Consider the following 24,415-nt stretch of genomic DNA (forward strand, 5'->3'; position numbering starts at 1 on the left):
CTGAGATACTCAAACCACCCCATCTGGCACCAATAATTCTTCCACAGTCAAAGTCACTTAGATCACATTTCTTCCCCATTCTGATGTTTAGTCTGAACAGCAACTGAACCTCTTGACCATTTCTGCATGCTTTTATGCAACGAGTTGCTGTCACACGATTGGCTGATTAGATATTTGTAAAAACGGCAGATGTACCTAATAAAGTGGTCACTCAGTGTAGAACATTATAGCTCTTCAATCCATAATGTTATGGCAGCCTTTTAATCTACTCTGAGATCAATCTAACTCTTCCCTCCTACAGTGCCCTCCATTTTTCTATCATCCATGTGCCTATCTAAGACTTTCTCAAATGGCCCGAATGTATTTGCCTCTCCCACTAACCCTGGCAGGAGGAATAGGCAAATGTAACCTCCATGAAAATAGAGATACTCATTTTGTCTACTTTGCACTACAATGGACTTCTTGTGTTCTAGTTGTGTTCTTTCTCATAAAAAATGTGTATAACTTATACTTAATTTGCATTTTTCTTACGAATCTTGTGTATCTGATACCCTGTGCCTGTGACACTACTGGAAATATGTTTTTCATCTCACTTGTGCATATGATAATAAACTTAATTATAGCAATGTAGTTGCAGTATTATTGGTGCAAGCAATCCTGAACTAATATTCAGGAACAAACATGTCTGCATCCTGCACTGACAATCTCAGGGCTAACTCATTTTAGAGAATTTATTATGGTGGAGGTGAACACAGAACATAGAAAACTACAGCACAGTATGGGCCAATCCGTCCTACATAGCTCCGTTGTTCTATCGTCCATGTGCCCGTGCAGAGTTTCTTAAATGTTTCTTAAGTGTTCTGCGTCTTCCACCACTCCTGGCAGGACATTCCATGTACCGATCATTGTCTGTGTGAAGAACATAGCTCTGACTAACCCCTGTACTTTCCACCAATCGCCTTAAAATTATGTCCCCATTTCCAGTCCGGGAAAAAAAATCGCTTGTTATCCGCTCGATATTTGCTTCTTAGCATCTTGTGTACACACGATACCCGCATGAAGAATGTAATAGGATAAAATATACAAATTCTCTGCAAGGATGAGCTGAACGATATATTTATATTTATATGACTGATTGACTGAGGTAGAGCACGCAATAGGCCCTTTTGGACCTTTGACCCACAATTTAACCACTGGACAATTTACAATGACCTATTAACTCACTAACCAGTACATGTTTGGACTTTGGGAGGAAACCAGAGCACCCGGAGGAAACCCATGCAGTCAAAGGGAGAACATACAATCCCCTTACAGGCAATGGAGGAAGCTGAACCCAGGTCACTTGTACTGTAAAGTCTTGTGCCATCTTAGTCCCTTATTTCATTCTGAGCCCTTTTTGTACGTATCATCCTGGCTCAGCTGCTACCACTGTTGCTGGAAGATTCTGAGTTCAATCACATTTTGCTAAATGACACATTCAATGATTCTTTTAGATGAAAGGGATTTTATGGTACGATCTTTAGCACAGGAAGGGGCCAATTGAGACTTCTTGTGTTAGTGTAAAACAGATTATAGCAAATCAGTAGCATTTTATCTTGAATTTGTTTCTCCTGAGAATCAATATCCTTCTGAAAATCTACAAGCACGCTATCAATCACATTTCCTTTTAAGTATTCTATCAGTCGCGTCTTCAAAAGAAAGTCTGCGTTCGTCCGTGAATTACATGGAACTGAAACATATCAGCTGTTTTTAATCCATGTGTTTCTAAATTTTTCATCATTTTAGTGAGGATTATCGCTTGCCTCAAAGCACTGTTAGACAAAAAAAATCTTTATCAGAATTGATATGTTTTACCGAAAGATCAAACTATTCAGGAGTTGATGAGGTACAAACACCACATTATAATCATGTTACTTCCTATCGCAGAGTCAGTACAAATTAGTTTGTGTTTTCCCAAGTGTGACACTTATCAAGTGTGTGATGTATCTACAGCAAGCTGCCCTTGGAAGCTACAGAGCTGTGAATGGAGAGAGAGTAGAAGTCATGGCAATACATATTTATTATTTAGTAACTTACACAAAATGCTGGAGGTACTCGGCGGGATAGGCTGCATCTATGGAGGGATATGAAGAGTTGATGTTTTGGGCCAAGACCCACTTGCTTCAAAAAGGCATCAATTATATCAGTGCTTAAAAAGAACAGTGTGAGCTGCCTGAATGACTATCGGCCGGTAGCACTCACATCGACAGTGATGAAATGCTTTGAGAGGTTGGTCATGACTATACTGAACTCATGCCTCAGCAAGAATCTGGACCATTGCAATTTGCCAATCTCCACAATAGGTCAACGGCAGACGCAATCTCAATGGCTCTTCACACGGTCTTAGACCACCGAGATGATACAAACACCTATGTCAGGATGCTGTTCATTGACTAAAGCTCAGCATTTAATACCATCATTCCCACAATTCTGACTGAGAAGTTACAGAACCTGGGCCTCTGTACCTCCCTCTGTAAAGGGATCCTCAACTTCCAAACCAGAAGGCTATGGATATGAAGGGACATAGATGAGCAGGAAAGTTGTGCAAAATGGTAGTAGATGGAAATTAATCCATGGAAGTGTGGCATAACAAATTTGTAGTCATTTAACTTGTACAGCAAATGGAAAGGACACTGGGGTACAAATTCATAGCTTCCAGAAAACGGTGACACAAGTAAATATGGTGGTGAAGAAGCATCTTGCTTGCTTTCCTTCTATGTGTGTGGGTATACGTGTAGACAGTTGAGCCTAAGATCATTTTTCTTACAGGCAGGAGTATTGGGAGGTTGTGTTGCACCTGTACAAGAGATTGGTTAGACTACACGTGGAATATGCAATTCTGGTCATCAAACTGTATTAAGAATGTGGTCGCACTAGAAAGAGAAAAGAACAGATTCACCAGGAATGCAGGGCTTTAGGAACTGGATAGACCGGGATTGTTCTCACTGGAGTGCGTGAGATGACCTGAAGTTCACAAAAATGATGAGAGTTATATATAGTGTATATAATCACAGAATTTTTCCAGGTGTATGGGCGTATATAACATGGGATTAAGGTGAGAGGGAAATGTTTAAAGGATATCTCAGTGCTTGCATTTCTCACAGAGAGTGGTGAATGTTTGGAACAAGCCACAAGAGGAGGTGGTAGAGAAAGACATAATCGTAACATTTAAAAAGTTTTTGATTAGGAATAGGTCAAAGGGATATGGGCCAAATTCAGGAAAAGGGACTTAGCAGAGACAGACACCTCGTGTGACATAGACAAATCAAGTCAAAGGCCTAGTTTCCATGGCCACAACTCTATGACTCTAAACTACAGCAAAAAGGATATAATAAGGGACTAACATTCCATAAGGCAGTTTCAAGGTTTATCAATGACACGTGGCAAATGTATGTAATGCCCTGGTTAACAATTTTACTCTTCATGATGTAGGGTATTTCATTTGGAAGCTTTCTGCAAAAGCAATGTGTCCTGCTATAGAATGTTCGGGTTTTTGGCTAAAGGTAAGGGGACATATGCTCAACTTAGGAATGTTGTGTCAGCTCATTAGGATAGTGGAATTGGGAGAAGGTTCTAGAGAGAGCTGGGCAGAGAGAGATTTGTGACGGGCATTGGTGGGGTCTCGTGGTGCTTTTGGCGGGAGCTGTGGTGAGGACAGGAGGGAAGATGGTTGAGGATGCCGTGGGAAGGAGCGTCCCCATTACACAAGGTGCTTTGTGCAGATGAATGGCTCTGAGGAAGATGGGCCAGTACTCCCAAGAAAGAGCCCATTTGTTCAAGATGGATTTCGAGTGAAGTTCGGAATGTGGTGTGTGCTTTCACACAGACCATAGGTCCAGTGTGTGAGTAAAAAGACAATTTCAAGATGAGCTTTAACTTTATGTGCACATTTGAACTGCTTTAACTGTAATGGGCCCTTTTCATTTATGTTCCCTCCCCTCCACTAACTGTTCAATAAAGCTGAAATTTGTAAAATAAACAAGAGAATTTCTGCAGGTGCTGGTGACCCCAAGCAACACACACAAAATATTGGAGAAACTCAGCAGGACAGGCAGCATCTAGGAAAAGAGTACAGTCGACTTTTCAAACCGAAACACTTCAGCAGGACCTACAAGTAATTTGTAAATAAACTTTCTTTATAACTTTATGCAGCGTACGATTTGTTATTTCTTGCCGGCTGACAATTGTGTAAACACAGTATTTACGCACAACGTTCCTGACTGGTTGAACCCCAAGTTATACTGACCCTAGATGCCTCATGTTTATGAAAGATGACATTCTCACCGCTGAGTCCTAAGGCCATTAGTGGGGCTGGCAACGAGATAAGTTTCCATTCAAGCCCGGTGAGGGGGACTTCATAGAGAATATTTTATCGAAATAGTTTTTGAATTGACCGGAACCGTAGCTGCACAAGAGCTTACTGAAAATTCTTATATTTCTACAATTTATCTGAGACTCCTTAACTATAGACGGTGTGTGTGTGTGTGTGTGTGTGTGTGTGTGTGTGTGTGTGTGTGTGTGTGTGTGTGTGTGTGTGTGTGTGTGTGTGTGTGTGTGTGTGTGTGTGGACTGGTGACAGCCTCTCACTGTAGGGACTGTGTGTGGAGCGGTGACCCCTCTCACTGTAGGGACTGTGTGTGGAGCGGTGACCCCTCTCACTGTAGGGACTGTGTGTGGGTTGGTGACCCCTCTCACTATAAGGACTGTGTGTGGAGTGCTGACCCCTCTCACTGTAGGGACTGTGTGTGGAGCGGTGACCCCTCTCACTGTAGGGACTGTGTGTGGGTTGGTGACCCCTCTCACTATAAGGACTGTGTGTGGAGTGCTGACCCCTCTCACTGTAGGGACTGTGTGTGGACAATAGACAATAGACAATAGACCAATAGAAGTAGACCATTCGGCCCTTTGAGCCTGCACCGCCATTTTGAGATCATGGATGATCATCTGCTATCAATACCCGGTTCCTGCCTTGTCCCCATATCCCTTGATTCCCCTATCCATAAGATACCTATCTAGCTCCTTCTTGAAAGCATCCAGAGAATTGGCCTCCACTACCTTCCAAGGCAGTGCATTCCAGACCCCCACAACTCTCTGGGAGAAGAAATTTTTCCTTAACTCTGTCCTAAATGACCTACCCCTTATTCTCAAACCATGCCCTCTGGTACTGGACTCTCCCAGCATCTCGAACATATTTCCTGCCTCTATCTTGTCCAATCCCTTAATAATCTTATATGTTTCAATCAGATCCCCTCTCAATCTCCTTAATTCCAGCGTGTACAAGCCCCAGTCTCTCTAACCTCTCTGCGTAAGACAGTCCAGACATCCTTGGAATTAACCTCGTGAATCTACGCTGCACTTCCTCTACAGCCAGGATGTCCTTCCTTAACCCTGGAGACCAAAACTGTACACAATACTCCAGGTGTGGTCTCACCAGGGCTCTGTACAAATGCAAGAGGATTTCCTTGCTCTTGTACTCAATTCCCTTTGTAATAAAGGCCAACATTCCATTAGCCTTCTTCACTGCCTGCTGCACTTGCTCATTCACCTTCAGTGACTGATGGACAAGGACTCCGAGATCTCTTTGTATTACTCCCTTACCCAACTCTATACCGTTCAGATAATAATCTGCCTTCCTGTTCTTACTCCCAAAGTGGATAACCTCACACTTATTCACATTAAACGCCATCTGCCAAGTATCTGCCCACTCACTCAGCCTATCCAGGTCACCCTGAATTCTCCTAACATCCTCATCACATGTCACACTGCCACCCAGCTTAGTATCATCAGCAAACTTGCTGATGTTATTCTCAATGCCTTCATCTAAATCGTTTATGTAAATCGTAAACAGCTGTGGTCCCAATACCGAGCCCTATGGCACCCCACTAGTCACCACCTGCCATTCCAAGAAACACCCATTCACCGCTACCCTTTGCTTTCTATCTGCCAACCAGTTTTCTATCCATGTCAATGCCTTCCCCCCGAAGCCCTGAGCTTTGATTTTACCCACCAATCTTCTATGTGGGACCTTATCAAATGCCTTCTGACCCCTCTCACTGTAGGGCCTGTGTGTGGAGTGGTGACCTCTCTCACTGTAGGGTTGTGTGTGGAGTGGTGACCCCTCTCACTGTAGGGACTGTGTGTGGAGTGGTGACCCCTCTCACAGTAGGGCCTGTGTGTGGAGTGGTGACCCCTCTCACTGTAGGGATTGTGTGTGGAGTGGTGACCCCTCTCACTGTAGGGCCTGTGTGTGGAGTGGTGACCCCTCTCACTGTAGGGACTGTGTGTGGAGTGGTGACTCCTCTCACTGTAGGGACTGTGTATGGAGTGGTGACCCCTCTCACTGTAGGGACTGTGTGTGGAGTGGTGACCCCTCTCACTGTAGGGACTGTGTGTGGACTGGTGACCCCCCTCACTGTAGGGACTGTGTGTGGAGTGGTGACCCCTCTCACTGTAGGGACTGTGTGTGGAGTGGAGACCCCTCTCACTGTAGGGACTGTGTGTGGAGTGGTGACCCCTCTCACTGTAGGGACTGTGTGTGGACCTGTGACCCCCCTCACTGTAGGGACTGTGTGTGGAGTGGTGACCCCTCTCACTGTAGGGACTGTGTGTGGAGTGGTGACCCCTCTCACTGTAGGGCCTGTGTGTGGAGCGGTGACCCCTCTCACTGTAGGGACTGTGTGTGGAGTGGTGACCCCTCTCACTGTAGGGCCTGTGTGTGGAGCGGTGACCCCTCTCACTGTAGGGATTGTGTGTGGACTGGTGACCCCTCTCACTGTAGGGACTGTGTGTGGAGTGGTGACCCCTCTCACTGTAGGGACTGTGTGTGGAGTGGTGACTCCTCTCACTGTAGGGACTGTGTGTGGAGTGGTGACCCCTCTCACTGTAGGTACTGTGTGTGGAGTGGTGACCCCCCTCACTGTAGGGACTGTGTGTGGAGTGGTGACCCCTCTCACTGTAGGGATTGTGTGTGGACTGGTGACCCCTCTCTCTGTAGGGACTGTGTGCGGAGTGGTGACCCCTCTCACTGTAGGGACTGTGTGTGGAGTGGTGACTCCTCTCACTGTAGGGACTGTGTGTGGAGTGGTGACACCTCTCTCTGTAGGGACTGTGTGTGGAGCGGTGACCCCTCTCTCTGTAGGGACTGTGTGTGGAGTGGTGACCCCTCTCACTGTAGGGACTGTGTGTGGAGTGGTGACCCCTCTCACTGTAGGGACTGTGTGTGGAGTGGTGACCCCTCTCACTGTAGGGACTGTGTGTGGAGTGGTGACCCCTCTCACTGTAGGGATTGTGTGTGGAGTGGTGACCCCTCTCACTGTAGGGACTGTGTGTGGAGCGGTGACCCCTCTCACTGTAGGGACTGTGTGTGGAGTGGTGACCCCTCTCTCTGTAGGGACTGTGTGTGGAGTGGTGACCCCTCTCTCTGTAGGGACTGTGTGTGGACTGGTGACCCCTCTCACTATAGGGACTATGGGAGTGGTGACCCCTCTCACTGTAGGGACTGTGTGTGGAGCGGTGACCCCTCTCTCTGTAGGGACTGTGTGTGGAGCGGTGACCCCTCTCACTGTAGGGACTGTGTGTGGAGTGGTGACCCCTCTCTCTGTAGGGACTGTGTGTGGACTAGTGACCCCTCTCACTGTAGGGACTGTGTGTGGAGTGGTGACCCCTCTCACTGTAGGGACTGTGTGTGGAGCGGTGACCCCTCTCTCTGTAGGGACTGTGTGTGGAGTGGTGACCCCTCTCACTGTAGGGACTGTGTGTGGAGCGGTGACCCCTCTCTCTGTAGGGACTGTGTGTGGACTAGTGACCCCTCTCACTGTAGGGACTGTGTGTGGAGTGGTGACCCCTCTCACTGTAGGGACTGTGTGTGGAGCGGTGACCCCTCTCACTGTAGGGACTGTGTGTGGAGCGGTGAGCCCTCTCACTGTAGGGACTGTGTGTGGAGCGGTGACCCCTCTCACTGTAGGGACTGTGTATGGAGCGGTGACCCCTCTCACTATAGGGACTGTGTGTGGAGTGGTGACCCCTCTCACTGTAGGGACTGTGTGTGGAGTGGTGACCCCTCTCTCTGTAGGGACTGTGTGTGGACTGGTGACCCCTCTCACTATAGGGACTATGGGAGTGGTGACCCCTCTCACTGTAGGGACTGTGTGTGGAGCGGTGACCCCTCTCACTGTAGGGACTGTGTGTGGAGTGGTGACCCCTCTCTCTGTAGGGACTGTGTGTGGACTGGTGACCCCTCTGACTATACGGACTATGGGAGTGGTGACCCCTCTCACTGTAGGGACTGTGTGTGGAGCGGTGACCCCTCTCACTGTAGGGACTGTGTGTGGAGTGGTGACCCCTCTCTCTGTAGGGACTGTGTGTGGACTAGTGACCCCTCTCTCTGTAGGGACTGTGTGTGGAGCGGTGACCCCTCTCACTGTAGGGACTGTGTGTGGACTGGTGACTCCTCTCTCTGTAGGGACTGTGTGTGGAGCGGTGACCCCTCTCACTGTAGGGACTGTGTGTGGAGCGGTGACCCCTCTCTCTGTAGGGACTGTGTGTGGAGTGGTGAGCCCTCTCACTGTAGGGACTGTGTGTGGAGCGGTGACCCCTCTCTCTGTAGGGACTGTGTGTGGAGTGGTGAGCCCTCTCACTGTAGGGACTGTGTGTGGAGTGGTGACCCCTCTCTCTGTAGGGACTGTGTGTGGAGTGGTGAGCCCTCTCACTGTAGGGACTGTGTGTGGACTGGTGACCCCTCTCTCTGTAGGGACTGTGTGTGGAGTGGTGACCCCTCTCTCTGTAGGGACTGTGTGTGGAGCGGTGACCCCTCTCACTGTAGGGACTGTGTGTGGAGCGGTGACCCCTCTCACTGTAGGGACTGTGTGTGGAGCGGTGACCCCTCTCTCTGTAGGGACTGTGTGTGGAGTGGTGACCCCTCTCACTGTAGGGACTGTGTGTGGAGCGGTGACCCCTCTCTCTGTAGGGACTGTGTGTGGAGTGGTGACCCCTCTCACTGTAGGGACTGTGTGTGGAGTGGTGACCCCTCTCACTATAGGGACTGTGTGTGGAGTGGTGACCCCTCTCTCTGTAGGGACTGTGTGTGGAGTGGTGACCCCTCTCTCTGTAGGGACTGTGTGTGGAGTGGTGACCCCTCTCTCTGTAGGGCCTGTGGGAGCGGTGAGCCTGAGAATCTCTTACAGCAGGAACTCTTTGCCCTTGAAGTGCATTTCTCAAGAAAAGATGATTGCATTTGTATTAAAATTAACCAGTTACTTTGTGGTCTAACGTAGAAAGTTTTCTCATTTCTGAAAGGAATGCTTCCTTGAATTGTTAAAATATTTATTTATAAAATTATAAAATATTTATAATAATATGACATGAAGATTGGAGGAGTTGTGGATGGAGCTGTCGGTTGTCGAAGGTTACAAGAGGATATAGACAGGCTGCAGAGTTGGGCAGGAAAATGGCAGATGGAGTTGATTCGGGACAAGTGTGAGGTGATCCATTTTGGAAGGACAAACCAGAAGACTAAGTACAGGATTAATGGTCAGTTACTTAAGAGAGTGGATGAACAAAGGGACCTTGGGGTTCAAATCCATACATCCCTCATGGTCGCTGCACAGGTTGATAGGGTAGTTAAGAAGGCCTATGGGATGCTAGGCTTCATTAACAGGGGGATTGAGTTCAAGAGGAGAGAGGTCATGTTGCAACTCTACAAATCTCTGGTGAGACCACACTTAGAGTATTGTGTTCAATTCTGGTCACCTCATTATAGGAAGGATGTGGAAGCTATGGAGAGGGTGCAGAGGAGATTTACCAGGATGTTGCCTGGTTTGGAGAACAACTCATATGAAGCAAGGTTAGCAGAGCCGGGACTTTTTTCTTTGGAGTGTAGAAGAATGTGAGAGGACTTGATAGAGGTCTACAAGATTATGAGAGGCATAGATAAGGTGGATAGTCAGTACCTGTTTCCCAGGGCACCAATAGCAAACACCAGAGGGCATATGTACAAAATTAAGGGAGGGAAGTTTAGGGGAGACATCAGGGGTAAGTTTTTTACACAGAGGGTTGTGAGTGCCTGGAATGACTTGCCAGGGATGGTGGTGGAGGCTAAAACATTGCGGGTATTTAAAAGCCTCTTGGACAGGCACATGGATGAAAGAAAAATGGAGGGTTATGGGTTAGTGTGGGTTTAGTACTTTTTTTAAAGGATTATATGGGTCGGTACAACATGGAGGGCTGAAGGGCCTTATAAAGATTAGCTTTATTTTCCTCTTGTACATTGAAACTTCGAAACATACAGCAAAATATGTTGTTTGTATAAATCACATTGGTGAGGAATTGCTGAGCAGCCCCACAACTGTTCCTGTGTTTCTGGCACCAACATGCCCACAATTCCCTAACCCTAACTGTGTGTCTTTGGAATGTTATGGGAAATCGGAGCACCGCAGGGAAACTTATTCATGGTCAGAATATACAAGTTCCTTGCAGATAGAGTAAGGTATCAAACCCTCATCTCTGATCGTTGGTGCTGTAAAGCGATTGTGCTGACCACTATGCTGTGCTGTGTCATGTTCAGCATTGAAATGAACATCTCCAGGAGTTAAAATTTGTTTAATTTGAAACCTCGGTTCCTTCTGTTTATGGATTTAAAATGACAATAATAATGATTATCCTATTGGCTGGAGAAACAGGCTAGGCAGATGAACTGCTTTGTCCTGTTAAATCGTGTCAAGTGACTCATTTTAATGACTGAACTGCTCTGACATTAGGTGCATCGGAATCAGCGGAACAATCACAGATGAGTTGACAATGATTCATTTCATTGTGCGGGGTGAACTTGCCCCACACAGTTTGAAGAGGGATTGGAACAAATCGTCAGCTGCAACAGCACTAATGTAGCACCTTTAACACAGCAAATACACCTTCAGAAACATTATCACATTTGGTGATTTATCACAAAATCAGAATCAGAATCAAATGTATTATCATTGACAGATGTGGTGCAATTTGTTGTTTTCTGGCACCAGTACGGTGTAATACATAAAATATACTATAAAGTACACGAAATATACATACACTCAGTGGCCATTTTATTAGGTACACCTTTACACTAATGCAAATATCTAATCAGATGTTGCAGCATCTCAAAGCATAAAAGCATGCAGATTCGGTCAAGAGGTTCAGCTGTTGTTCAGACCAATCATCAGAATGGGGAAAAAATGTGATCTAAGTGACTTTGATCATGGAAGGATTGTTGGTGCCAGATGGGGTGGTTTGAGTAGCTCTGAAACTGCTGATATCCTGGGAAACATGAGGAAATCTGCAGATGCTGGTAATTCAAGCAACACACACAAAATGCTGGTGGAACACAGCAGGCCAGGCAGCATCTATAAGGAGAAGCACTGTCGACGTTTCGGGCCGAGACCCTTCGTCAGGACCTCTTGATATCCTGGGATTTTCATGCACAACAGTCTTCCTAGAGTTTACAAAGAATGGAACGATAAAACAAAAAAAAATCCAGCGTGTAGCTGTTCTGTGGGTGAAAATGCTTTGTTAATGAGAGAGGTCAGAGGAGAATGGCCAGAGCGGATCAAGGTGACAGCAACGCAAATAGCCACACATTACAACAGTGGTGTACAGGAAAGCATCTCTACAAACCTTGAAGTGGATGGGCAACAGCAGCAGAAGACCATGAACATACACTCAGTGACCACTTCATTAGGTACAGGAGGCACCTAATAAAGTGTGTGTGTGTGTGTGTGTGTGTGTGTGTGTGTGTGTGTGTGTGTGTGTGTGTGTGTGTGTGTGTGTGTGTGTGTGTGTGTGTGTGTGTGTGTGTGTGTGTGTGTGTGTGTGTAAAGAATAAGACAGCATTAGGCTCAGCAATTAAATTCAAAGCAAAAAAGGTTACTTTCAATGAGTGCCTTAAAGGGACATAGAGAATGCAAAAAGATAGTCTTGTATGGCTGCTAACTGTGTATCAATTAGATTCTTTTTTTAATATCTATTATTTAAGTATTTTCATTTTTTAATCTATTCAATATACACATATATACCTACTGTAGTTGATTTACTTATTTCTTTTTTTTTGCTTTGTTTGTTTATTTCTATATTATCATGTATTGCATTGAACTGCTGCTGCTAAGTTAACAAATTTCACAACACATGCTGGTGATAATAAACCTGATTCTGATTCTGAAGATACATCAAAGAAAGACAACTACACTAATGATTAGTTTTTAAACTTAGAACAGAGATTTCTTTTATAAATTTACAGATCAGCTGGAGTGTAAGTACTTTCCTGCTTACAGTACTGATAATTGGTGCTTTCTTTTAACACACACACAATTATAGCATCTGCTTAAGTGATGTGCTTTGAATGATTTTGGCAGAAGCTGTACAATGTCAGAAACCGTTTCATCTTTATGAAAGAAATTTGAAGGTGGACCAGAAATTAGAACAGGGCTAACAGTGAATATTAAACTTAATTTGTCACAGAAATCAACTGTGGCAACAGCAACATATATGCGAGCAAACAAGACAAAATTAAGCTGAGATACCTGTGGTCACTTGGAACATACTGACAGAGCATTAGAGCATAGAACATTACAGCACATTACAGGCCCTTTAGCCCACAATGTTGTGCCGACCATTAGACATAGATGATGGAACAAACTTGGCAAAATCTATTGAGAAGTCGCAGGGGAAAAGATTAAAATAACTCTGCTTAAAAAGGAAATATTAAATGCATCAAAATAAACTCTATTTACCTGTGAAAATAACTTGAAAATCTTCAGTTAAATAACTACTGTAAATCTTTCCACATCCAGAACAATATCCCGCAAAGACTGATGTGAGTTTTCAGAGAATTAAAAGCACATCTATCTGGAAAACAGTTATTCCAACTAAATTATAGCCTGAATTGGAAATTGTAAGTTTGGAATGCTGAAGAGATAAGAGGGAATCCGTTCACTAGGGCTGGTAGCATGTAGCAAATGGGAGGGAATACGTCCCAACACACATGAATAAATCTTGGCCGCCTAGGTTTGCTATCATGTGACAGCCAATTAGCAGAAAATGCTTCATTTGATTGCCACATTGTGTAACCAGTGCTGTTGGCCCTCTGGCCAGTTGGACAAGGAAAATGGATTAGAAATTCCCCGTGTGTTTGAAAACCAAATAGCTTTTAAATGTCACTGCTTGCCCTCAGCATACTGAAACCTTTACTGTAATACGGTCAGGCAAACATGTGAAAAGCTGATCGCTTGCAGCCATGCTTTTAAGTTCAGTCCTTAAACTTTATTGCGACATTGCAAAGATATTTGTACAGCTGTGTTTAGAGAACTTTCCTTCAAAACCTTTAGTACGCTGTGCAAGCAAAATGCCTAAACAGAGAAAAGAATTTATGCAAAAAGACTAACGTTAGTATACTCCCAGACCTCCAAGGATAGGGGAAGAAATATTACCAATTCTGCCTTAGCCAAGATATTTTTTACAAAAAAATTCAATTTTTTTATACAAATATAGAGATCTGTTTTACTTTGACACAAAGTTGATCAAAGAAAAAAAAAGCCAAATCAAATCCACTGTGGATTCAATGTTATAAAACAATAAAACATGAAAACTTTCAAGAGGTGGTGATTAATTTTTAATAGCACTGCATATTCCCCATTGCCTTAGATGGGTGACAGGTAGAGATATCTCGCGACCAAAGCACTCCTTCCCTCCGCTAGCCTGCAGGTCAGCCTCAGGCAGGGTGTAGCACCTGCTTAAACCCCCGATCAGGGTCATGTGAAACCATGGGAGAAGGTGGTGGATGGTTGTACAAACAGTTGGTGCGTATCACAAGTCCTGGTCATGTGACCACTAAAGCCAGGCAGACAATCTCTGGAGAGTATTGATAATGTCTGAGGTCACCCGTCTTGTAAAGACACTGCCTAGAAGAAGGCAATGGCAAACCTCTTCTGTCGAAAAATTTTCCAAGAACAGTCGAGGTAATGAAAAGACCTTGATTGCCCATCATATAACACGGCACATAACGAATGAACGATTATCTTAGAGCAGAGAATATAAAATAACGCAGCACAGAAACAGGCCCTTCTGCCCATGATGTTGTGCCAAACTATTAAGCTAATACCTAATTAAACTCATTCCTTTTGTCCATACCCCTCCATTTTCTGCAAATTCATATGCCTGAGTGTGTCTTAAATATATCTATAGTATCTGTCTCCACCACCACCTCTGGAAGCATTTTTCAGGTACCCATCACTCTCTTGCCCCACACATCTTGAGGCAGTGCCTCAAGAAGGCGGCCTCCACCATTAAAGACCACACCATCCGGAACATGCCTTTTTCTCATTATTACCATCAAGAAGAATGTACAGGAGCCTGAAGATGGACTCTCAACATTTTAGGAACAGCTTCTTCCACTCCACCATCGGATTTCTAAATGTTTCATGAACCTACGAACACTGCCTCAGAATTCCCCTTTTGCACTGTTTTAATTTTATTTCTTATTGTGACTTACCTTAATTTTTGGTAATGCCCTGGTTAATATTTCTACTGCTATGCTATGAGGAAGTTTATTTTAGCAGTTTTCTGTAAAAGCAGTGCGCCTGCTGGCGAGAGTGTGTGGTTTCAGCTGAAGGTAAGGAGCCATGTTGCTCAACTTGGGAATGTTGTGTCAGCCAATCAGGATGGTGGTATGGAGAGAAGGTTCTAGACAGAGGTGGGCAGAGAGAGATTTCTGATGGACAGTAGTCAGGTTCACGGTCTTTTGGCGGAAGATGTGGAGGGGAGAGGATCAGGGAAGTTGCCTGGATGATCCTATCCACAGGGAAGTCCATAATGCAAGGAGAGCTTCCCAAGTTGAAGGAGTCCAAGAAGGGAAGTTCTGCCTATGATTGGTGATGAGAATTTAGCACCGTGAATAAAGCGGTACACCCGACATCTACAGATATGAGCTCCAATATTTATGTGCACATTTCGACTGGTTTAATTGCAATAGCCCTTTTTATTCTTTTCCTTTTCTTTTTAGTATTAACTGTTTCATTAAGCTGAAATTGGTAAATACACTTTCTTTATAACTTTATGCTGATATACAATCTGTTATTTCTTGGTGACCAAAAAATGTGAATGCAGTTTAAGGATTGATTAAGCAGTCTGTGTGCCTAGGCTAGTGCTTAAATTAGTGTCGGGGGAAGTGATTACTGTACTTTATTATGGATGCCACAGGGATTAAAGTTTGGTGTGATTCTGGGAGGTTTTCCAGAAATATTACTTGTGTTTTGAGCCAGGTGGATATTTGAAGTCCCAATGAACTGCTATTTAGAGTGCTAAGTTCTGTAAAAGTACTGGGGAAAGTTATGCTCATTGAACCGTGTTTTGACCAGTCAGCTGGTAAGGATGTTGTGTTAGTCCAGACTAGCAGTGAAGTAACTGAAGTTGTGCTGCCCGATACATTAGGAGAACCTGGAGAGGTGGGGCCATAGGCAGTTTATATCTTTAGAGTATGGGGTAATGTAGCTGAGGGTGAAGACTTTAAAGATAAGTTGTTCTCATTTCTGTGATGTTAGGTAAAGGAGATGTCTGATGTGAAAGGTATAATGGGTCCTTCAGAGATTGATCGATGGTTTCGGCTATTACATCACTGGTGGATAAATGCCATAGAGTACCTACAGAGAGCCAAAATTATTGTAAGCTGAGAGTGTTCTCTGGAGTCAAGCTCACTCCCAATGGGAAGAAGAATATGAGGTTTGGGCAGAGCAGACATTTCAGTTACTTAATGAATGGCAATGTTCAGATAATATGAAAAGACAGCAACTGTAGAGGGTCTAAAAGGTCCAGCTGCTGAGATGGTGTGGTCTCGAAAGGTAGGAAACACACTGATCACATCTGTGGACTACATGCAAGCTTTAGAAAGTGTTTTTGGCACAACGGACAGCCCAGCGGAGCTTATGATGGGGTTTGGACACACATTCCAGGAGAAAGGGCAGAAGCACCTGCCTTCATTTTCAGGCTAAGGAGACAGCTGCATTGCTTGTGCCATGAAGGGGCCATTCAACTGGCTGAGATAACTTGATTAAGGATAGAGCAGGATGTAAGGACATGCTGTCACATGATGTGATAGCTTTTAGCGTTTGAATGACTCATAAGGCCCTCATTCGTTGAGCTGATCAAAGTAAGAGAGGAGGAAAACATGATGGAGAAGTAGGGGGCCTCCACCAGTCGGGCAAAATCCTCATAGTAGCCTCAGTTGCTGAAGCGACCAAAGATGTCACACAAGTGGGGGTTTTCAGGATGCAGTGAATGACCTGAAAGCTGATGTATCTTGTTTGATGCCAGCTGGTGCTACCAGCAAGTGTGACAAGTCCAGTCAGACACCAGACCCACCAGTCAGACACCAGACCCACCAGTAGAATACCAGACCCACCAGTCGGACACCAGACCCACCGGTCAGACACCAGACCCACCAGTCAGACACCAGACACACCAGTCAGACACCAGACCCACCAGTCATACACCAGACCCACCAGTCAGACACCAGACACACCAGTCAGACACCAGACCCACCAGTCAGACACCAGACACACCAGTCATACACCAGACCCACCAGTCAGACACCAGACACACCAGTCATACACCAGACCCACCAGTCAGACACCAGACCCACCAGTCAGACACCAGACACACCAGTCAGATAGCAGACCCACCAGTGGAATACCAGACCCACCAGTCAGACACCAGACCCACCAGTCAGACACCAGACACACCAGTCATACACCAGACCCACCAGTCAGACACCAGACCCACCAGTCAGACACCAGACACACCAGTCATACACCAGACCCACCAGTCAGACACCAGACCCACCAGTCATACACCAGACCCACCAGTCAGACACCAGACACACCAGTCAGACACCAGACCCACCAGTCAGACAGCAGACCCACCAGTCATACACCAGACCCACCAGTCAGACACCAGACCCACCAGTCAGACACCAGACCCACCAGTTAGACACCAGACCCACCAGTCAGACACCAGACCCACCAGTTAGACACCAGACCCACCAGTCAGACACCAGACCCACCAGTCATACACCAGACCCAGCAGTCAGACACCAGACCCACCAGTCATACACCAGACCCAGCAGTCAGACACCAGACCCACCAGTAGAATACCAGACCCACCAGTCGGACACCAGACCCACCAGTTAGACACTAGACCCACCAGTCATACACCAGACCCACCAGTAGAATACCAGACCCACCAGTCAGACACCAGACCCACCAGTCAGACACCAGACCCACCAGTAGAATACCAGACCCACCAGTCGGACACCAGACCCACCAGTCAGACACCAGACCCACCAGTGGAATACCAGACCCACCAGTCAGACACCAGACCCACCAGTGGAATACCAGACCCACCAGTGGAAAGTACTAAGCAGACAGCTGCTGCTGATGACAGAAGTGACTGGTATTTTCTGTTACTACTGGTGTGGATGGGTATTTCAAATGGGAGTGTGAAGGACAGGTAGACTTTCAGAAAGTAACTCAACAGTTGCTTGAACAAAGAAGGAAATCAGGAAACTTTGGGAGGACTGAGTAAGGCGTCTCAGAGACAGCACATTCAAATCAATGTATAAAGGGAAACACTAAATTGCAAAACCCTATTCCTGAGGGCTTAGTTGGACCAAGTTCAGGTGTATCTAAGAAACACAAAATGCTGGCAGAACTCAGCAGGCCAGACAGCATCTATGGGAGGAGGTAGTGACGACATTTCAGACTGAAACCCTTCATCAGGTGTATCTATATGGAGTGAGGGTATTTATGCCAGAGCCATACTCGACACAGGTTCTCAGGTTACTCTAGTCTACAGATCCTTTTACAACCGCTATTTGACGCATTTACCATTGACACCACTCAGTGCCTTAGTACTGATGATTACCAGTATGATGGTTACTTGTCATTTCGGAAGCAGATGCTAGAGTAGAGACCCTGGATACATTAGTGTTGGCCTGTCCAGATCTGGTTGGAAGAGATGAAGCTTCCATTATTCTGGGAACAAGTACTCCCATTGTGAGAAGGCTCTTGGGAGCCTGCAAGGAGAGAAGTGGAGAGAAATGATTTTGTTGAAAATCTTGTCCATACACTCGGTATTCTGAGAAGGTGCAAGCTCCCCTTGAACAGGATGATGAGCAGAAATGGGGAACTGTGTGGTACACCCAGTCCAAACCCATCATGTTACATCTTGGGGAAGTAGCTAGAGTGACAGGAATTCTCCTGAATGCCTGATGCCGAGGCCCTCCTGTTGTATGCTCTGGAGGATCACAAAGAAGAGTCACACTTACCGCTGGAGTGCTGTTGAGACCTGAACTGCAGAAACCTTTGGCTGTATACGTAAACAGGATGACAGTGACTGTCAGGAGCACATCAAAGAGAGAGGTCACCCTTAGGTGGGGGATGCCGATGGCACATCTTTTCCCGGGGACCGTAATGTTTAGTTTATTGGTGAGAGGTCGTTTCCTGGATTGGAAAGGTTAACAGCAAAGTCATTCAACTTTGGTGACCTCCTGGTACCCGAGGGATGGAAAAGGAGACTACCGGAGAAGAAGTTGGAGCTCGAAGATGTCCTTTTTACTAACGAGGTTGATTTGGGTTGCTCCAGGAGTACTCACCACACTATTCAAGTGATGAAGGACTCCCTTTCGGAGAGAGGTCTCAACAGTTAGCACCAGCAGGGGTAGAAGAAGTTCAGCAGCGTCTGCTGAAACTGAAGGAAGCTGGAATTATCACTGAGTCAAGGAGTCCCTATGTGTCACCCATAGTAGTGGTGTGGAAAAAGAATGGGAAGTTACAAATGTGTGTTGATTATCAGACACTGAACCAATGTACAGACCCTGACCAATATTCTGTTCCACAGATCAAGAATGCTCTGGCTTGCCTGAATGGAGCAAAGTGGTTCAATAATGGTTCAATGTGTTGGACCTAAGGGTGGGCATTATCAGTGAAGCTGACAAAGAGAAGGCAGCATTTATGTGTCCACTTGGATTCTTTCAGCTAGAATGAATCCTTCAGGGCATATTAGGAGTACCGACTCTAGATGTATATTGCTTATGAAAGATGGCCTTTTCACTGCTGAGTCACATGGCTGTTATCAGAGTTAGCTAATGATCCAAGTTTGTATACAGGTCCCGGTAAGGAGATTATATTTTATATCTTACACTGTACCACTATTATAAAACAACAAAGTTCATGAAATTCAGTATGTCAATGATAATAAACATGATGCTGACTCTGATTCTGATATACATCCCCTCCAGTATATATATCCTCCAGTATAGACATCTCCTCCAGTATATACATCTCCTCCAGTATATACATCTCCTCCAGTATAGACATCTCCTCCAGTATATACATCTCCTCCAGTATATACATCTCCTCCAGTATATATATATATATCCTCCAGTATAGACATCTCCTCCAGTATATACATCTCCTCCAGTATAGACATCTCCTCCAGTATATACATCTCCTCCAGTATATACATCTCCTCCAGTATAGACATCTCCTCCAGTATATACATCTCCTCCAGTATAGACATCTCCTCCAGTATATACATCTCCTCCAGTGTATATATATATATATCCTCCAGTATAGACATCTCCTCCAGTATATATATCTCCTCCAGTATATACCTGCTCTCCAGTATATACATCTCCTCCAGTATATACCTGCTCTCCAGTATATACATCTTCTCTAGTACATACATGCCCTCTAGTTTTAGACATTTTAACACTTGGAAAATTATGCCAACTGTCAATCTATGCCTCTTATAATTTTATAAACTTGTATCAGGTCTCTCAGCCTCCACCGCTCCAGACAAAACAACCCAAGCTTGCTCAATCTCTCCTTTTGGCACATGCCCGCTAACCCCAGCAGCATCCTGGTCGATCTCTTACTCATTTAGACTTGTTTAGAGATACAGCACAGTAACCGGCCCTTCCAGCCCAGTGAGTCTGAGCTGCCCAATTACACCCATGTGGCCAATTAAACTTCTAACTCATACATCTTTGGAACGTGGGAGGAAAGCAGAGCACCTGGAGGAAATCCACACGGTCACGGGGCGAACATACAAACTGTTTACAGACAGCAGTGGGAATGGAACCTGTGTCACTGGCGCAGTAAGAGCATTGTGCTAACCACTACGCTACCAATTCTGCACCCTACTATAGCCTCCACATTTGTTCCACATTAGCAGGCAACCAGAAATGAATGCAGTATTCCAGATGCAGCCTAACTAGAGTGGTATATAGTTGCTACATAACTTCCTGACTCTCAACAAATAAAGGCTAACATGCCATACATTTTCTTTATCACACTATCACCTTGTGCTACTCATTTGTGGTAGATCTTGAACCCAATATCAGTGCTGCTAAAGATCCTGACATTGATTGTGTACCTTTCCTTTACATTTGATCTCCTAATCCTTTTCCTACGTTCGCTTAAAGATGGTGTCGCCATGTAGTTAAATGGTCTCCAAGGTTCACACTGTGGGATGTCCGTGTACGTGCAGCATCACGACCAATCCCAATCCCATGCCCTCCTCCTGTCAGCACACACACTTCTGGGAAGAAGCACCAAAGGGAGATGAAATGCATGAAATGTATTTTTTTTAAATTCTGCCATCTTTCTCATCCTTTCCACGTTGTTTGTCCCGCTCCCAGTGAGGAGGAGGATACGTAGCGTCCAGGCCAGCACCATCAGACTCAAAAATAGTTACTTTCCCCAAGCAGTGAGGCTGATCGACACCTCCACCCACTCAGCCAACCCACCACCACTACTTCATCATTTTCTGTCGGAGTCACCTTATATAGAGAAACCCCTACTGTCACTTTATGAATGTGCAATCAATCCATGTGTATAACCTATCTTATGTATTTATATTTATTGTGCTTTTATTATTATTATTGTGTTTTTATTTCAGCTGCATCAGATGTGGAGTAACGATTATTTTGTTCCCCTTTACACTTCCGTGCTGGAAATGACATTAAACAATCTTCAGTCTTGAATCTTGGATTTATTAGTGCATCTCCTTTCACTGTTTCAGGCCAGGTCAGCTCGCTCAATACTGAATGGGGATTTAAATTCAGCTCTCCTGCTCTTTCTAATGCAGATACACATCAGGAAAGATTCTGAAATAGCAAACAATCCTTTTTATCTGAATTTTACTTAGTGATCTGGAATTATTAATTAACTCTACAGTTTGCCCATTTAATTCATAAAATCTAGAAGTGCACAGAAAGAGTGTTCCTTTAGAATGCCCCAAAGCACTACACAGCAACTGAACTCTAATTACTCTTAATGAAAGTGGGCCTTCAATCGAGTTTCTTAAATCAAAGACACAGGGGATCCCAATTGGGGTCCAAACTCTTCGGTTAATGGTAGGAGTCTATGGCATAAAGAGGAAGAATGCCCTTAACTCCTGGTGGAGTCATCGGCATGCGAACCTGCAGAATTGGTACGGCTCACCACTGCAGCTGCCAATTATGAATTAATTACCTAATAATTTTAATAATTAACATGATTTTATTCTCATAAAAATACTTAATAGCTCAGTGCATTTTTCTCTTATTTTTCTTAGAAGTTTTCTTAAGTTCACCTTCTTCCCTTTTTGTCATCAACTTAAAATATTCTGCAGCATTTTTCTGACTGCCTCAGGATTTATTTGAAGTGAAATAGTCTGTCCGAATGTTCAGGTAATCTTAATCAGTCACCTTTGGCCTTTAACTTCACAAATCCCTTCCAGCAATGCATTCCTTTTGCATGGGCTGGGACAAATGGGGAATTTGGGACATGGAGAGCCTGACAAGAAAGCAGCAGGCACACACTTTGTATATGCTGCAAAATCAGTATTTCTCTGTTACAAAATAAATTTACAGCATGGCAAAAGAAATTTCTTGGAGTTCTGTTGAGATATCCTATTTGAAGGGTAACATTGAAATTCTACTCCCAGTAGAACTCATTATACACTTAACTCAATATGGGAAAAAGATTACTATGGTATTTGAATATCTGGGTCATCAGTAGGATGGGGTGACAATGTGTGATCAGAATAAAGTTTATCATCACTGACATATATCAGTGACAGGCAGCCTATTTATGCAGTTGGAGACCTGTGTATGGGAGGGGTGGGAGGATGGGAAAGTGGTCTAGTTTAGTTCTCCTGTTGTTGCTGATGCTTATGCTGCTCTGTGTTGTGTGTTGCGTTGAACACTGTGGGCATGCTATGTTGGCTCCTGAATGTGACACTTGTGGGCTGCCTCCAGGTCATACTCGGGCACGTTGGCTGTCAACGCAAATTACACTGTATGTTTCAACGTACATGTGATAAATAAATCTGAATCTGTAATTTATTCTTTTGCAGCGGCAGTGGGAGCAAGACACAAAAATTACTGTAAGTTACAAAAATAAACAGTGCAAGCTATCTGTAAGGATTTTCTACATTCCTCCGGTTGCTCTGGTTTCCTCTCACAGTCCAAAGACGTACCAGTTGGTAGGTTAGTTGGTCATTATAAGTTGTCCCGTGATTGGCTAGGGTTTAATTGGGGGTTGCAGGGCAGCGCGGCTCGAAGAGCCTGTTCCACGTAGTCCATCTAAGAGAGGGAAAACTCCGATTTCAAACCTCCGCTGCCTTGCGGTCATACCCACTCTTGGGAAAGGCTTCGGGAGTAAACCCTGAGGACAAATCCAGAGCTAGAGTCCCTAAGGCAGTCCGACTTTGTCTTCAACCTCGTTCTAGCAACTCCTGCGACGTCACTGGTGCCAAGCTGTATCGGCCCTTGCCCTTCCCTTGGACAACATCGGTGTCATGGAGAGGGGAGACTTGCTGCATGGGCAACTGCTGGTCTTCCATACAACCTTGCCCAGGCCTGCGTCCTAGAGAGGGCGTAGATCCATGGTCTCACGAGACTAACAGATGCCACACAACCCACCCTCACCTGTCATCTGCCTGAAGTGTCTGTTTTTAAGGCACCAGTAACCCACCTTCACCTGTCAGTAGAAAACGTTCCTCCGGGCTTAGTAGCTAAGCCACATGTGAAGGCCAGGAGCTGGACTTAGTTGTCCTTGAGCCACATATCATTGTGAGCATTTAACAGGTTGTGGGACCTTGTCCCCACTATCCCCCCCGGCTATGACAACCTTAAAGAACCAATGGTCATGAGTGAGTAGGTAAGTGCTGGGGAAGGTGGGGGGGCGGGGTTTGATGTTTTTCTTTTGAATAGCTTCCATGGTTTTCTTTGTTTCATGGCTGTCTGGAGTAGATGACTCTCAGAGTTGTCTACTGCATGCATACAGTACTTTGAACCTTGAACTTTGAACCTTGAGTCAGACAGGAGCTGCGTGGGACAAAATGGCGTGTGTACGGGCTTAATGTTCAGCACGCTCTCTGGCGGTACCCCTCATCTCCCCTCTGCTATCTTTAATCATTAATCTACATGAAAGGATCATTTAAAGCAACTAATTAACCTATCAGTAAGTCTCTGGATTCTGAATGAAAACTAGAGCACCCAGATGGTCACAGAAAGAGCATACAAGATCCACACAGACTGCACCTCAGGTAGGTATTGAACCTGAATCGCTGGAGAAATGAGGCTTACTAGCTTGTATTTTTGCCAAAATATCTACTGTTAGTCTCCATAAGTTTCATGGTTTGATACCACAGATTTTTTGCCAACTTTAGTAGAACAAAGTGAAAAATGTGTTATATCAGAACCATTAACAATGCAATTCTCCTTATTTTAAGATGTCATATGTCCTTTAATACCCAAAGCAAGATGATTACAAAAGGTAATGCATTGATGAGATTCAAATATATCTCTGTACTCTGGACAACTACTTCCTTCTATTGATGAAATCTCCAGCTTCAGGGTAAATATGGAATGAATGAGAGTCCCTTTTCTCCTTAATAAAAAGCACTTTCTTCAGCTAATCAATTGTAAGCATATTCAACATTGAATTTCACCAAGTATAGAATATAAATTCCCAGAGATATGCAGAAAGGTTATCAAACCATTGTATATGGCACTTTAATGTAGGTACGTGATAAAACAATCAAAGAGGAGTTAATATGCATTTGATTTTCAAGACTGTTTATGAGAATCAAGTTTAATATCACCGGCATATGTTGTGAAATCTGTTGTCTTTGTGCTAGCAGTACATTGCAATACATAATAACAGAAAAAGCTGTGAATATGTATTATATATATAAATATAAATATATATATGTGTGTGTGTGTATGTATGTATGTGTATATATATAATAGTTAAATTACATAAGTAGAAATTTTTAAAAATAGTGAGGTAGTCTTCATGGGCTCAATATC

The 24,415-nt window shown here is 44.6% G+C and overlaps 1 protein-coding gene across 1 annotated transcript in view; it reads right to left on the reverse strand.

The window, feature by feature from the left end:
- oca2 (oculocutaneous albinism II) overlaps positions 1 to 12,995 on the reverse strand; it is a 509,488-nt gene extending 496,493 nt beyond the window's left edge. The window contains exon 1 of the mRNA XM_073041884.1: positions 12,795 to 12,995. The gene's annotated coding sequence lies outside the window, so the exon portion shown is untranslated. The remainder of the gene's footprint in view (positions 1 to 12,794) is intronic.
- Between the last annotated feature and the right edge of the window lie 11,420 nt (positions 12,996 to 24,415).

Source organism: Hemitrygon akajei, chromosome 4 (assembly GCF_048418815.1).
Source record: "Hemitrygon akajei chromosome 4, sHemAka1.3, whole genome shotgun sequence".
Lineage (NCBI taxonomy): Eukaryota > Metazoa > Chordata > Chondrichthyes > Myliobatiformes > Dasyatidae > Hemitrygon > Hemitrygon akajei.